The sequence below is a fragment of the Phyllostomus hastatus genome, unplaced genomic scaffold (assembly GCF_019186645.2).
Source record: "Phyllostomus hastatus isolate PE091 unplaced genomic scaffold, TTU_PhHast_1.1 phas_scaffold_21, whole genome shotgun sequence".
NCBI lineage: Eukaryota > Metazoa > Chordata > Mammalia > Chiroptera > Phyllostomidae > Phyllostomus > Phyllostomus hastatus.
This window is the reverse complement of record NW_025334017.1, coordinates 24276266-24290985: the sequence shown is the minus strand read 5'-3', so window position 1 is coordinate 24290985 and position 14720 is coordinate 24276266. Positions and strand designations below refer to the sequence as shown.

The 14720-nt window shown below is 41.5% G+C and overlaps 1 protein-coding gene across 4 annotated transcripts in view; it reads left to right on the top strand.

Annotated features, from left to right (window-relative positions):
* The first annotated feature begins 8515 nt into the window (after window positions 1–8515).
* The window catches only part of AZIN1 (antizyme inhibitor 1), a 30110-nt gene continuing 23905 nt past the window's right edge, over window positions 8516–14720 (top strand). For 3 of the 4 annotated variants that reach the window (XM_045861094.1, XM_045861092.1, XM_045861093.1), the window contains exons 1-2: window positions 8517–8873; window positions 12913–13050. The gene's annotated coding sequence lies outside the window, so the exon portion shown is untranslated. Of the gene's footprint in view, window positions 8874–12912; window positions 13051–14720 lie in introns of all 4 variants that reach the window. The other variant, XM_045861096.1, reaches the window with a different exon arrangement.

Below are 14720 nucleotides of genomic sequence, written 5' to 3'. Positions count from 1 at the left end.
TCAAGGCCTGATGGGGGCTGGGGGGGTGGCTGTGGAGAGGACCTACTTCCAAGCTCACTCATACGGCCTCTGGTCCTTGCTGGCTATTGGCTGGAATACCTCGCCATGTGGGTCTCTCCACAAGGGCCCTCACAATGTGGCAGCTGGCTTCTCAGAATGAGTGAGTGGAAAAGGTCACTTAAGATGAATCCCAGTCTTTTTATAACCTAATCTCAGAAATAACATCTCATCACTTTTGCCAAGTTTTATTCATTAGGAACGAGTCCATAGTAAATACAACCCACACTCAAGGGGAAGGGATTGTACAAGGATGTAGATACCAGGAGGCAGGATCACTGGGGGGCCGTGTTAGAGGCTGCCTGCCACACAATGTCAGTTATATTCTTAGACACTCATATTTTAATTTTTGTAGCTAATTTACCTAAATATAACAGATAATATTGAATCTAGTGAGCCAGGCATAAACAGTTGGGGCACAAAGCAGTCGAAAACCATTTTACCTAGAGGGAAAAAGTCATAAAAATTCCAGAGAGGAAAATTATGCTCGCATGATTCTTAAGGAATAAATATGAATTGATCAGGAAACAAAAAGACCAAGTTAAGTCTATTCAATGATTGTAATTTAGATTGAGTTCTTATGAATTGATTTTAAAGCTGAATGGAAATATGGCAGGCATGAAGAAAATATTTTATAATTTCAAAAACTTTCCAATATTATTAAAATATAAAATGGCAAGCAATTCATAGGATTTTATCATTTGATTTCAAATATATCTTTTGAAGTCCTTACAGTTTAACTCAATCTACCTGATCTTGTCATTTTACTAAATTAGCACTCCTAAATTTCATGTTTTCTAGAAGTATTTCATGAGTGCACTGATCAACTAAAAACATGAAACAGTTCTGTATGACTACGTTAGAATGCACCCAGAAAAAAAACAGAAAGGCTATTCTCCCATTTTTCAAGGCCATTTTCTATTATGATAAAGCTGAAATTCTAGTTTTATTTTTCATTGCTGAGTTTATTCATTCTGTGAGTTCGGGGCACAGGTGCCCCTCCTTCTAATAGATTCTTGCTTTCTTCACCTACAGATTTGGTAGTCTCGATGTGCAGGATTAAGACTACGACTGAACTTCAAAGAAGCTGGATTGGCAGTTTCCCAAAGTGGCAAATATGACAGAACATTGAGTAGGTTTTCTTAAGGGTTTCTCTCCACATAACTAGGGCCATCGCTGTAGAAGAGCTTGTCCAGTATTTTTCCTGCAAGTCTGGACTGCTCCCTGGGACTGCCTGATCACACAGGCTCCTCCCAACCAAGGTGATCAGACTACCCCAGTTCTAAGCAACCAGAGGGCAGAATGAGCAGCAGTGGGAAGCCCTAAGCAATGGTCCCTCTTACTATTTGGAAGAATTATTGGTTTTGCTTTTCTGGTCGTTGTTCTCTAACAATGAAAAGGTGTAGTTCATCATTTTACTTTGATATTAGCAACCAAATGCTGGATCTCAGTGTTTGGTACTTACGTAACTCTGCTGCTAGTGGGTACAGTGCCCGGGAAGCAGGACGCATGCCTCAACACAGACCCTCTGCATTAAGTCATCTCCCACTCAAAGGCTGCTGCTGGTAGCTGGAAATTTGACTGAGAAGTCAATATGTTGTTAAGCATCATTGTTTTTATGTACAAAGAACAATGAGTGAATTTTTTTTAAAACATTCTTCATGTTACAATATTATAGTGCCTCTCATTTTCTATTCATTCACTTTCTTTGAATAGAAAACAGTTTCCTTGGTAATCAGGAACACACACATGAGGCTTCCCAGTGTTTGTCTGACCGTTCATTCCCACTTTCATAATCACAATTTAAAACTTATAAAATAATACTATTTATTCCGCTAAAATTATACACAGGCATTAAATATTTTTCTATTGTAGGCTATTCATTTCCCTGAGGAAAAAGAGGAATTAATAAAATGTCCAATTACAGATAAAAAGCATCCTAATTTCAGTATGAATAAAGAATTATAAAGAAATACAACTTTTAATATATTAATATGTAGTCATATTTAAAGTTAAAATAATGCTAAATGTTGCTGATTTAAAAAGATAGTATATAATGAATAGCGATAAATATATTTCACCTCTACATGGTGGTTAAGAAAAAAATGTTCAAGAGGTCTTTCTGGCCCACCATTCTCCCGGAGCAGAAATCTCCTCTGTATCTCTGAGCAAATCCAGTGACAAGAGAGCTCTGTGGTCCACAAGACATCCCACGGCCTTATCAGTTCCCACGCTGTCAGGAAGTAATCAGAGGTCTACATGCAAGGCCCTGTGCTGAGTATTGTGAGTACGAAAAAAAAACCACAAAATCCTTGCCCTAAATAAGCTTAATATCTTGTTCACAAAGTGCAGGCAATGATTATAATTACATAAGACAAGAAATGAAAAGGGCCATAGAAAGGCACAGACCAAACCTTGTGGACACTCAGGGGGAGAGGCAAGGTAGTATGTCTAGTGTAAGAAACCCACTGGTCCTAGCTCGGTTGTCTGGACTGACACTGTAGTTTCTCTCATTTACCTACCTGTACAGCTTGACATATTCTGTAGACAGAAGTTGTCCAGAGAAGCGATACAGCTGAGGGGCTTGAAGCTGGATCTTGGGCATTAGACATCTTTGGATATGAATCTGGACCTTCTCTTTTTATCTGGGTGACCTTGACCAAGTTACTTAACCTCACTGTACTTGTTTTCTCTTTTGGAAATGGGCATAGTAAGACCTATCTGACAAGCTTATTGAAGGATTAAATAATAATATAAAGGTCTTTAGCACAGTGCCTGGCACTTGGTGTTTTAAAAATGGTAGCTTTTGCGGGGTAGGGAGGGGAATGGAGATGAAACAGGGCATGGGGGGATTAATAGTAATGGAAAAATATACAGTAAGAAAAATAAACCATTAAAAAATGCTAGCTGCTCTAGCTGGTGTGGTTCAGGGGATTGAGCAGCAGCCTGCAGACCAAAGGGTTGCCAGTTCAATTCCCAGTCAGGACACACGCCTGGGTTGAGGGCCAGGTCCCTGGTTGGGGACATGAGAGAGGCAACCAATCACTGTTGCTCTCCCTCTTTTTCTCCCTCCTTTCCCTTCTAAAAATATAGAAATAAAATCTTTTTAAAAAATAGTAGCTTTTGTTTTTGCCTTTTCATTTTTCCTCCATTTTTTCCCCCAATCTGCCTCTAGTATTTCTTTAAATCTTTTTTCTTTTTAATCCTGACCCTAGGACATGCTTATTGATTTTAGAGAGAGAGGGGGGATGGTGAGAAAGATTGGTAGATTTTGACTGGTTGCCTCTTATACAACCCCAACTAAAGCCGAAACCTAGGCATGTTCCCTGATTGGGAATTGAACCCACAATCTATTGGTTTATGAGACAATGGTCCAACCAACTGAGCCACACTGACCAGGGCTTAAATGAAGTTTTTTAAACTACTGGCTGAATGACACAAAAAGATTCATTAATTAATGTTTCTTCTCCCTATTTTGCCAAAGTAATAATCTTTTATCATTTTTATTGCATGGATTTTTCTCTTTCCAGCTAATATTAGATAGAGCAAATTTAAATGGATATAAATGTTTACAAGAGAACTTGTATTTAAAACTTCAAATTATTTGCAAATTGATTTAATAATTCTCATTACATAAAATGTATCCTGCAGTCACTGATATTAACAATCACTTAGGTGCTCGTGTTACAGCACCCAGGTTAGGGAATTTATTAAAGAAAATAGAGCAGCCCTGACCTGTGTGGCTGGCTCAGTTGGTTGAGCATAGTCCCACAAAGCAAAAGGTTGAGGGTTTGATTCCCATCAGGGCACATGCCTGGGTTCCGGCTTTGGTCCCTGGTTGGGAGAGCATGAGAGGCAACTGACTGATGTTTCTCTCTCACATCGATGTTTTCACCCCTGCCTTCTCCCACCCTTCCCACCTCTTTAAAAATAAATAAATAAAATCTTAAAGAAAATAGAGCAAACCATAATTCAAACTGGTAGTTTAGTATATCTTCCAGGCAGATAGATATATCTGTTTTGAGATAGATATAAACCTGCCTTGCTATATATTGTCCAATAAACAAACACTTGTTATCAGATAATGCCTGGTAGCAAAGTTAAAATAAAATTAATTTTCCAAGGATTTCCTAACTTCCAAGGATCAGACACAGATATAAAGTCAGGGGTCATGTCCACTGTTTCTTCTAGTCACGTAAATTACATTTAATTTGTAAAACTTGATTACTGCTTTGCCCTCTTATGTAAGTTTTGAAAACAGTCCTCTTAAATTGAGTAATTTGCTATTTCTTGAAGAAGAGGTCAGTGCATTGCTTATGACTTGCTTACTGCTGAAACCATGCAAGTCACTAGATAAGAGGTAAAATGCTGACCCATTTCTAATTACATGCACAACCATTGAAATGAAAATAGAAAAAAACTTCTTTCTTGTCTCTCATACCTGAGTTTGAATCTCTATCGCTCTTTCCTTGCCAGGCATACCATTCTATGGGTTAAATTATCCTGTGGACAAAAATGTGGGTGATGATCGCATGAGCGACCTCAAGCCAGTGCTGGGATGCAGGGCACCTGGACTGGAATGCCATAGACCCCACCTGACCTGGCCCCAAATTTTGCAAGAGAAACAAGTAAAGATGACAATAAAAAGTCTCTTCCCAAATTGAGTGATTTCTCATAAGGTGAAAATAAACCTAGGTAAAGGAATTACAGCTCTAAAGAATTTTAACAACAGCTACTCAGCAAATAAAGGATTTAAATATCAATCTTATATTTATTCCATTCAAAGGGAGGATGGTATATAATTTGAACTCTGTACTCAGTAATTTTGAAACACTGTTACCCATCTTTACAAGTCCATAAAAGCCACAGCACCGGATTCTTAATAGGCAAACTAGCTTTTTAGAAGGTTATTAGTGAACAAAAGCATATGGTGGCCAACTGACATAACATTTTAAAATGTTAATATTTAAAAACTCTATATATTTTGGTTTCCTATATAATGAGTACTAAAAGAATGGACTTCAGCAATAAAAATCCTTATTAAGCTCTCTTTAAACATACTCATTGAACTAGGATATTTACTCAATTACTATTGAACTCTTTACATACATCATATTTACACACATGTGACTACAAAATATTTCTATTACAGGCTGGTGATTTTAGGTTTACCTCTTGTTTTTGAGTGACTTGTCTTTATTAACTATCTAATGCATTCCACCTTTTCTATTCTATTGGCAAAAATGTAAATAAGTTTGCATCGATGTGCCAGGATGACCTAAGTGTGAATGGTTATATAATTTTGTCTTAGGGCTCTCTATTTAATGGTAATACTTTCTCTAGCACTACATGTGTTATTTGTGTATGAGTAACCCAACTTGGCACAATGCCCAAAACCTCAAACCCCAAACATGATATGCTATTCTCATTAGGAAGCTATCTTTCTGTCAAAGTTACATACTGCATTGTCTATTTCATTGCAGTACAGTCTCCAAGGTTCTATTGTATTCATTAAACGCTAGCATCATTCTTTAAATTTGAATAGCAATACTAGTCATAAGGACACATAGTTTGAATAATATAAGTTTAATTGCTTCATGGTGTATAAACGATGTTGGATTAGGCTCTAGTCTAGTATCTTCCACTTGAAAGAGTGGTCAGCATTCAGACTTCTCTTCTGCTGTTCCTTACTCAAACCTCTGCGACTCACCTGTGCCTCCCACTCCACTGAAATTGTTCAGTGAAAGGTCACAGATAACTTTTCATTCTCAGTGGATCACTACAATAGCTTTCTAAGTGTTCTCCCTGCCACACACTTACAGTCCTTTCTCTTCCCAACCCCACATTATCCCCTTTTCTAAAATTCAAACCAGTCCCATAATTAAAACTTTTTCAGGATAAAAATCCAAGCTTCCTAACATGAGATTGGATTTACTAATGATTCACCATTTGCCAAAATCAGAACCCTTTCATCCTGTTTGAGGGATATGACATCCTGTTCCATCTTGAAGGGCTTGACAGTATACTACTGTGACTATTCTACTTCTCTGGCTGGTCCTCTTGTTCTTCTCTGCCTGCCTCCTTTCTCTCTGGCATTTCTCTAGGTCCTGTGCTTATAGCCCTTTTCCTGTAGACCTCAACTTTTCCTTAGTCATCATGACTATAGGATAGGCTCCCAAATTCACAGCCAAAAAGGCTCCAGATCTTCTTATTTGCAGGGATCTTTGAACCATTTTTACATGGCTATTTCATTAACAGCTCGAACTATGCTCAAAGCAGGCTCATCTTCTTTCCTCCAAAATGGGTCCGTCTATTTCTACCTGTTATGATTCCAGAATTCTCCCTGGTGACGTAACATCCCCAAATCATTTTACAATTTATGTCCCTTGACATTCAAGATTACGTCTCCTCTTCCTATGCCTTTTCCCTCCAATCCATTCTGAATCCCTTAGTACTCTTAACTGCTTTAAGAGTCTCCTTCACTTTCTCTCTTGGAGACTATTTTCAATCCCACTGATGCCAGAGTAACCTTTAAAAAAAACATCTTTGAGTATAACATGCTTAATGGTTCCAGAATAAAGTCTTTGCTCTGATCCCTTCTTTATCTCACCCTAACCTACCTTTTCAATCTCATTGGCAGCCTTGTCCCTATGTTGGAACCCAAAAGTCCACTCAGTTCTCGATGGAATATCTGCTCTAAAAATCACTCATTTCCCATGTTTGGAACTTCTCCTCTCAAAATTGATCTCTACCCTTTGTCAGCAGCCTATCACTTAATTGTAACATTTCCTCCTTCCACTATGTTCCATGTAGCATTTTATCTATTTATCTGTTAACAATTTAGTTATTTTGTGTCATTGTCTTATTTCCCCTGCTAGATTGTAAGCAAGATTTCAAATGATGTATTCATTTCTTGCCTTCATACCTCCCTCCACCAGGGGTCTAGTAAAGTTCTGGCTTATAAATATTTTGAGTCAAAGGGAATTTTTAAAATGAAAGAGAAAGCCAAGAGAACAGAGAGAAATATAGAAAAGCAAAATCAGGAGCAGGGTTGATAGCTCCTAATTTCTACTGAATATTTTCATCAAAGAGCCCACATTTCAGTGTTGCTATCTTTTCACTCAGAAAGGCTCTCTTCCTTTCCATTTCATGATTTATTAATCAAGCACTGTGTTGCTTACAAAGTAAACAGACGGTGGGGAAGAGCAAAAAAAAAAAAAGCTCAAGGTCTTAATCTTAAAAACCTTAATTTCAGAGGGGTTTGTCAATACGTATTTCATTTTGTGTCGCTGAGTCTGAGTTGCATGGAAGGCATTGCCATGCTAGGACTCAGGATTTCTGTTCACTAGTGTGAAGACATTTTAAAAGATGAGAATAAATTAAAAGCTACGTAGGTCGTCCTAGGTCTGCCAGTTAAAAAAAAAAAGTTTGTTATGGAGTTGTAACATTAAAATGATCCCCAAAACAAGACGTGGGGATTATAGCAATATAAACTTGAGGTTGTAACCTCAGCGATCCCCTCTCCAACACTGGTTCTTTATTAATAAGGGCTGGGTCTGACTGCACCAACGCTTTAAAAAAAAAAAATTATAGAGGGAGAGGGAAAGGGTAGGAAGCAAGGGAGGGAGGCAGACAGGCAGACAATGGTTTATAGTTCCACTTATTTATGCATTCATTGGTTGCTTCTAGTTCTGTGCCCTGACCGGATCAAACAGTAATCTTGGCGTCAGAGAGGACGCTCTAACCAAATGAGCAACCGGGCCAGAGCTGCACCAACACCTTTTGAAATCGAGACATAAAAGCCACACCCCTTTTGCAACTTAGGAGCACGGGTAACCTTTTACGCAGCCACTAACCTCCGCTAACACTTAACACTGGCCCGCCGGACTGGTCCTGGCCTTCAGGGACTCGCTTCCCGGAAGGAGCGCTACAGCCATCCCCGGCTGGAGCCTCACCCTGGGAGGGCAGTTCCCAGGCGTGGCCTGCTGAACTCCCACATCATTAAGTGCTCTCGAGAGGAGACACTCAGGCGACGGCCCTCCCAGGCCTCCCTCTGAAACCCTCTGCAGGCAGTGCACGCTAACCGCGGCCCTGCCCTCTGGCCCAGAACTGCTTTCGGCGCGGGAAAGCCCTGGCCCGCGGCGACCTAGAGCTCGGGCGCACTAAGGGCGAGGACGCCGAGAACGCCGCGATCCTACCCAGCCACCTCCCGTCAACCCCGCCCACTCTCATCCGTGACGCCGGCCTTCCCCCCAGCCGACGACAGTGGGAGGTCGGCACCTGCACCGCTGGGTCGCCTTGCCCTATTCTCTTTAGCTCCCCTCGCGTCGCCCCCTTCCTCTTCCGCCTCTGCCTCCTTCCCCGACCCTGGCCAGACTCCGCCCCGCTCGCGCGGCTGCCGGACCGGCTGTGACGTCACAGGCCACGCCCTTTGTTATAAATACTGGCGACGTCCGCACCGCCCTCTCACACTCTAGCTCTTCGCACCGCTGCAGGGTTTCTTTTTTTCTGCCTTCTCTGCCTATTCTCATCCTTTCTCGCTCTTCTGCTCTGTGGTGTGACGAGACCCAATCCTCTCCCCACCCAGCCCTCGCCTTTCTTGTATACCCGCGCTGCTGTTTTATTTCTCTCCTTCGGCCGCCGCCGTCACTGCTGCACAGCTGGTGTCGGTGCCGCGCTTTTCCCCCAACGTCGTCTCCGCAGCTTATGGCCCAGGCCGCCTTGGGTATTTCTGCTCAAGGTAACCACATCCCTCTTTAAAAATTCCGCCGAAAAAGAGAAGACGCTTTACCCGACTCTTTGGGCCGTTATCTCACGTGAGTACCGATCCGAGGGATGCGGGCGGGGTCGGAGCGTAGAGCCGGCTTCGGGGGGCGGCCGGGTGCCTTCCGGCTGGGCCCTACCGCCCGGCCGGCGTCCCCGCGGCACCCCGCGGCCGGCCGCCTCGAACATGGCGGACGTTACTCTGTGTGGCGGCTGTCGGTGCCTCCGCGGCGGCGGCGGCGGCGGCCGCGGGCGCGCCTAGTGGCTTTCGGCTGTTGCCCGTGCTCGGCGGAGCCCGAGCCGCCTCGGTCGGGGCGAGGGGGCGTGTGCTTGTGGGAGCGCGCGCGGGGGTCTCGCTGCTGGGGGCCGGCGTAGCCTCCGGCGGAGTGAGGCCCCCACCTCTCTCCCGTGGTGCATTGCTGTTTCCGGGGAGGGGGCCCGGCAGCAGCCCGGAGGGGCCTGGGTCCCGCGGCCCGGGCCTTGAGCGGCTCGGCCCCTTCGCCTTCGGGCGCCGGGCGGGCGGCGCGACAGACTGCAACGGCCGGGGCCTTAGGTTATGAATGGAGCGGGGCGGGCCGGGCGCCGGCCTTCTGTGACAGCTGCGGGAGGAGGACGGCTGCTGGGAGTGCGCGCCCCCCCACCCCCCGATGGAAGAAAGTTGACGCCACGCGGGGCCAGGCGGCGGGGAAGCCCCGGTGTCAGGTAGCGAGTGAGAGGCCTTTGGCCCCTTCTGGAATCCTCGGGGCTGCTGCTCCGCCCTCTGCGGCGCTCTCGATTGGGCCAAGTCGCCTTCACTCACTCCAGTCACCTCCTGGAGCCTGAGGATTAGTCACCAAGGCTTCCTGTTCCCGTCCGCGCCACGATTCCTGGGCAGGGAGGGAGAACTATGGACAGGGAGGGAGAACGGTAGGCTTGGGTAGCTTATCAAGTACTAGTTAGTTGGACTGCCAACTGTTAGTGGTGGTGACGTGTTTTAACTCCTTACCCAGCTGGTTCGGGAACCTGAAAAGACCGGTGCACAGTATACAGCCCCATGATGTTCCTGCAGGTTTAACTGGATTTGGGGGTGACATCTTGGATGAGTTAAGATATTTTTCTGCCCTGGCCATATTTTCCACCGTTAGGCTCCCCGCTTGGGTGGGAAGCTGAGGACACTTAAGGGGGAGAGAGTTGCTCTGTGGTCGGGAAAGGTTGATGCAGCAAGCGTGGCAGAAACTGTGCTAAGGATTTTCGGGCTAGGGATTTTCCCGAATAATCCTTTAATTTCTTTTACAAATATAATGGTGCAGATGCTGGTCATGAAGACAAATAAACCCTGGATGATAGATAGGCTTCTATGACTTCGGGTGGTATGGTAAGTGCAGTAGTTTAGTAAATCGGTACCTTCCCTCTTGCTCCCCAGGTTGAACTTACACATTTTCAAACATACAGAGAAAGGGAAGGAATTGTACCCTCACCTAGATTAACAGTTTGCTTTATTTGCCATCCCACTATCCATACATCAGTCCATCTTATTTTTCCACGTATTTCAAAGTACATTGGTTTCCCTGAACACTTCACCCTCCAACTTAAGTATGTACATATCATTAAGTAGGGTTTAATGCTGTTTATTATTCTTTTTAAAAACTTTGGGTAAAATTCACATAAGTTAAATACACAAGTCTTTAAGTAATAATACCATTTGATGAGCTTTGGCAAAAATACAACTGTGTTATCCAAACCTATCAAGAGGTGAAACATTGTGATCACCCCAGAGAGCTGTCTCTTGCTCCTTCAAACTTCATCCCCTTCTCACCACAGAGCAATCATGATTCTGGGTTTTTTTTAACAGATTAGTTTTGTTTATTCTATAACTTGTATACAAATAGAACTATACCACACTTATTGTCTTGTTTTACAGAACAGTTGCAAAGATAGTAAAGAAGGTGGTACTGTATGTTTCTCACCCATTTTACCTAATTAATATCTTACATTACTGTGGAACATTTGTCAATACTAGGAAACTGACTTTGATATATTACTGTTAACTATACTCCAGACTTTCTTTGGATTTCACCAGTTTTTAATGTCTTCCTCCTGTTCAGGATCCAGTCCAAGGTAGCACATTGCATTTAGTTGTTATGTCTTCCTCAGCTGTCTCCAATCTGTGGTTATTTCTTAGTCTTTTAGTGTGTGTGTGTGTGTGTGTGTGTGTGTGTGTCCTTGACATTCTAGATATATACTGGCCAGATATCCAGTAGAGTATCCCCCAATTTGGGTTTATCTGATATTTTCTTAATGATTAGACTGGGGTTTAGGGGTTTTGGATAGAATACTACAGAGCAACCCTAAAAGTCATTGGTAAAGGCAGTGTGAGTTGTTCAGAGAAGTACTGGTAATTTGGGGAGACTACTAGGTTTTTGGGTAGTTTCTGTCAGTGGTGGGAGGGTGTTTGTTTGTTTGTTTGTTTGTATCTTACTGGCCTGCCTACTATCTAGTTCTTGTGCTATGCACCAAGGTGAAGAGACGGTCTGGTCTCTTCAAACAATTGTTAAGGAACTTGAATGCAATGTTGTATATGATCCAAATGATTTATACACACCATTCTAAATGAGAATAATTTATCTTCCTATAACTCCTCCACATTTTTATTTAACCTCTCATGGTTTGTGTTAACTGCAAATAAACATTTTATTCTGTATGTAAAGGCCTTCCTACCCTATATACCCCATTTATTATTTCTCTTAACTTGTACCTTCCAAGTTTTAGGGCTTTCATTTCCTGCTTGTATCTTTTAGTTACATGGAAATGTTGTAGAGATCATGCTGAAGAACATTCTTGAATGTTTGAAGTTTAATCTCTTTAACATTTCACAGTCCTGCTCTTGGGTTGCAGTAAGCAGCAAGATATCTGGCAATATAGCAGGGAAAAGATGTCTCCAGCATGAGTCTTTTGATTTATTTTTAAAATTGACCTGGTGGGGGAAGAATCAGAACCTTTGTTTTGGAGTATGTTCTTTGGAGTCTACCATAAGGTTATAATCACTGTCACGGGCTGGTATCTTGCCTTATCATCCAATAGTGTCATGGAGAGTGTGAACAGACCCTGGGGGATTAAAAGAACATTTTATCTCCTACAAAGGTGGCCATCCTGGTTGAAATGAGATATGCTTTAGATATGTCTACTGTGCTTCTGAAATCACTGGGTTTTGCCCTTAAAGCTTCTAGTTTAATTATTTTTCTGGTTTCTTATCCTTTTTCTAGCAAATGCTATCAAATTATATTTAAAGTAACAACCACTGAATTACGAATAGAAGTACATATAGGTATAGTAGCTTACCTTAGAGATGATATATGTCCATCCTATTAAACTATAATAAGTAATAAGCATCCCTAAAACTTATTGAGCATGTTATAGCGGGCCAAGCACATTCACACTCATTTGTTGTTCTAGTTAAGTAGAGGGGCTTAAGTCTAGACAGGTTAGGTATAAGAAGGTAAACCTTTGAAGGTCACTCGCTCAGTATATAATACAGTTCTCAAAAGTTGTTTCACATTTATACATAATGTATTAGTTAAGTCTTAAAATCTTTACTTTTTTTGGTATATAGTAGGATTTTGTATTTTAAGCAAAGAAGAACTTGGAATTGGGAGAGTAAAAGAAGTGTTCTTGGTAGTTCCAGATTATAGACTATGTTAAGACTATTATACATACTAAGTATTGCATGCATATCAGGTTGATGAGGGTGCTGAAAATTTTTAAATTTCAGGATACTTAAATTTCAGTTTTGGGGGACAAATAACTTAAGTCCCATAACTTACTCAGTTGGGAAACTGACCCTAACCCTAACCCTAACCCGCACAAAAGCGCAGCTCTCTTACTCAGTTGGGAAACTGAGTAAGTTATGTGACTTTTGTACTATAGCAACTTGGAATGTTTACTATGGTAAAAAACAAAAGTACTATGGTAAACCCTTTGAAAACATTTTGTGTGATGTGATATTTAAAACTTATTCTTACGTTTAATCTTTATGTCAGTTTAACTTTCATGAAGCACAGCCTAGCATTTTTTAAACATAGGATTATGTACTACTACTTTTATTTCCTTCTTTAGGGCGAACTTTCTGACCAAGTATACAACTACCCAGAGGGCCTAGGAGAAGTGCTGTACAGAGAGCAGTTCGACTTCAACGCTGAGCCACCTTGGGAACCTAGCTGATGATAGGGGGGTTCCATCTCCTAACTTGTCCATGTAAGTATTTTTACATTTGTGCAGGGACCTTGTAAAATTGAAGTAAAGAAGAGTTCTTGTAGCCCAGTCTTTTTCAAAACTTGCATTTACATCTTAAAATGTAGTGACCCCTTAAGACTCTTTTTAAAATGTTATAAAATAGAGGTTTGACATTAGAGAGATAAATGTAAGGTGTGGGCAGTAGTTTATCACACCATTCAAATAAAGCAAAAGACACTGTCTCGGTTCCACTCATTGCACCTAATCCCAGAGCATGAGATGTGAGGGGTGAATCTTAGTTCTTGTTTTTCTAGTTATGAGCATTTTACCAGACACAAAGTGATTTCTGGGGTGTATATTCTTTTTTATAAAATAACTTCATATCAGTACTCAGCTGGTGGGGGAGATATGATTGTTTTTAGAAGACCTACTGAGGAATCAGGTATGTATACCTTCCAAACATATTTTAGGGATAGTTTTGTTTTGACTATACTTTTTTCTATATGCATTCGACTTTTGGATTAAATCGCTGTGAAAAATGTAATTCCATAGTAAACTTGTTTGAATGTGTGCTGCTATATGTGTGATTCATTTTTAAAATTTATTATAGATTTCTTGCTACTTGAGATTTGAGTTTCGATGTTGAGGTTTGGATGTTTTTAAGTTGGCCCAAGACTTAGAACACTTTAAATTTTTAAGAAAGGTTAGGGTATCAATTTAATGGTTTTTTAGTCTGTCCAAAGTATTTGCTCTATAAAGTTGGGTAGAGTATGTTAAAGCAAATCTTTTCAACACATTTGATAATGACCTCAAATTACAATTTAAGAGTCCGGTTTTTTAAAGGTTAAAGAGAGACTTAGGACCAAGAGAGAGACTTGGAGGGTTTTCCATACTGGCTTTCTGGCTTTTTCCTAACTGTGTGAATTTGAGTGAATTGTTTACTTTGCAGCTGTGATTTTTGTATAAAGTTCCTTTATTTTATGTAAAGTTCCTTTAGTCCCAAAATCATGAACTGATTTCTCTTTGAGTGTATTAACCACCCCCTTGTTAAAACAGTGTGGTCTTTGGAACAACATTACCTGGAATAGAAATGCGGAATCTTGACCTCACTCAAACCTTGATCAGAATCTGCATTTTATTTTATTTTTTAAATTCTGAGCACTAGGGGGTATCTGGCACAAGCAGTCTGGTTTTAAAGCTTGAAAAGCAGCAACCTTGGTGATCACCTGTAGTAGGAAGGAAGCAGGCGTGCCAACCACCTTCCTCCATGACCCTGAAATATTAGATGGACTTCCTCTTGAGTTCAGTTCTTGCTGTTTTGTTGTTGTTGTTGTTGTTGTTGGGTTGGGGGTTTTTTTGTTTGTTTTTGTTTTTTTAAGATTTTATTTATTTTTAGAGAGAGGGGAAGGGATGGAGAAAGAGAGGGAGAGAAACATCAGCATGGGCTGCCTCTTGCATACCCCCAACTGGGGACCTGGCCTGCAACCAAGGCATGGACCCATACTGGGAATCGAACTGGGTCCCTTTGGTTCGAAGGCAGGCACTCAATCCACTGAGCAATACCAGCCAGGTAGAATCTGCATTTTAACCAATGCTGCATGTATGCATAATAAAGAGAAGCACTGTTGCCATCATCTCAGTATCAAGTCAGTTCTCTTAATTTTTGTTAATCATCTCTTCTATTTCCAATA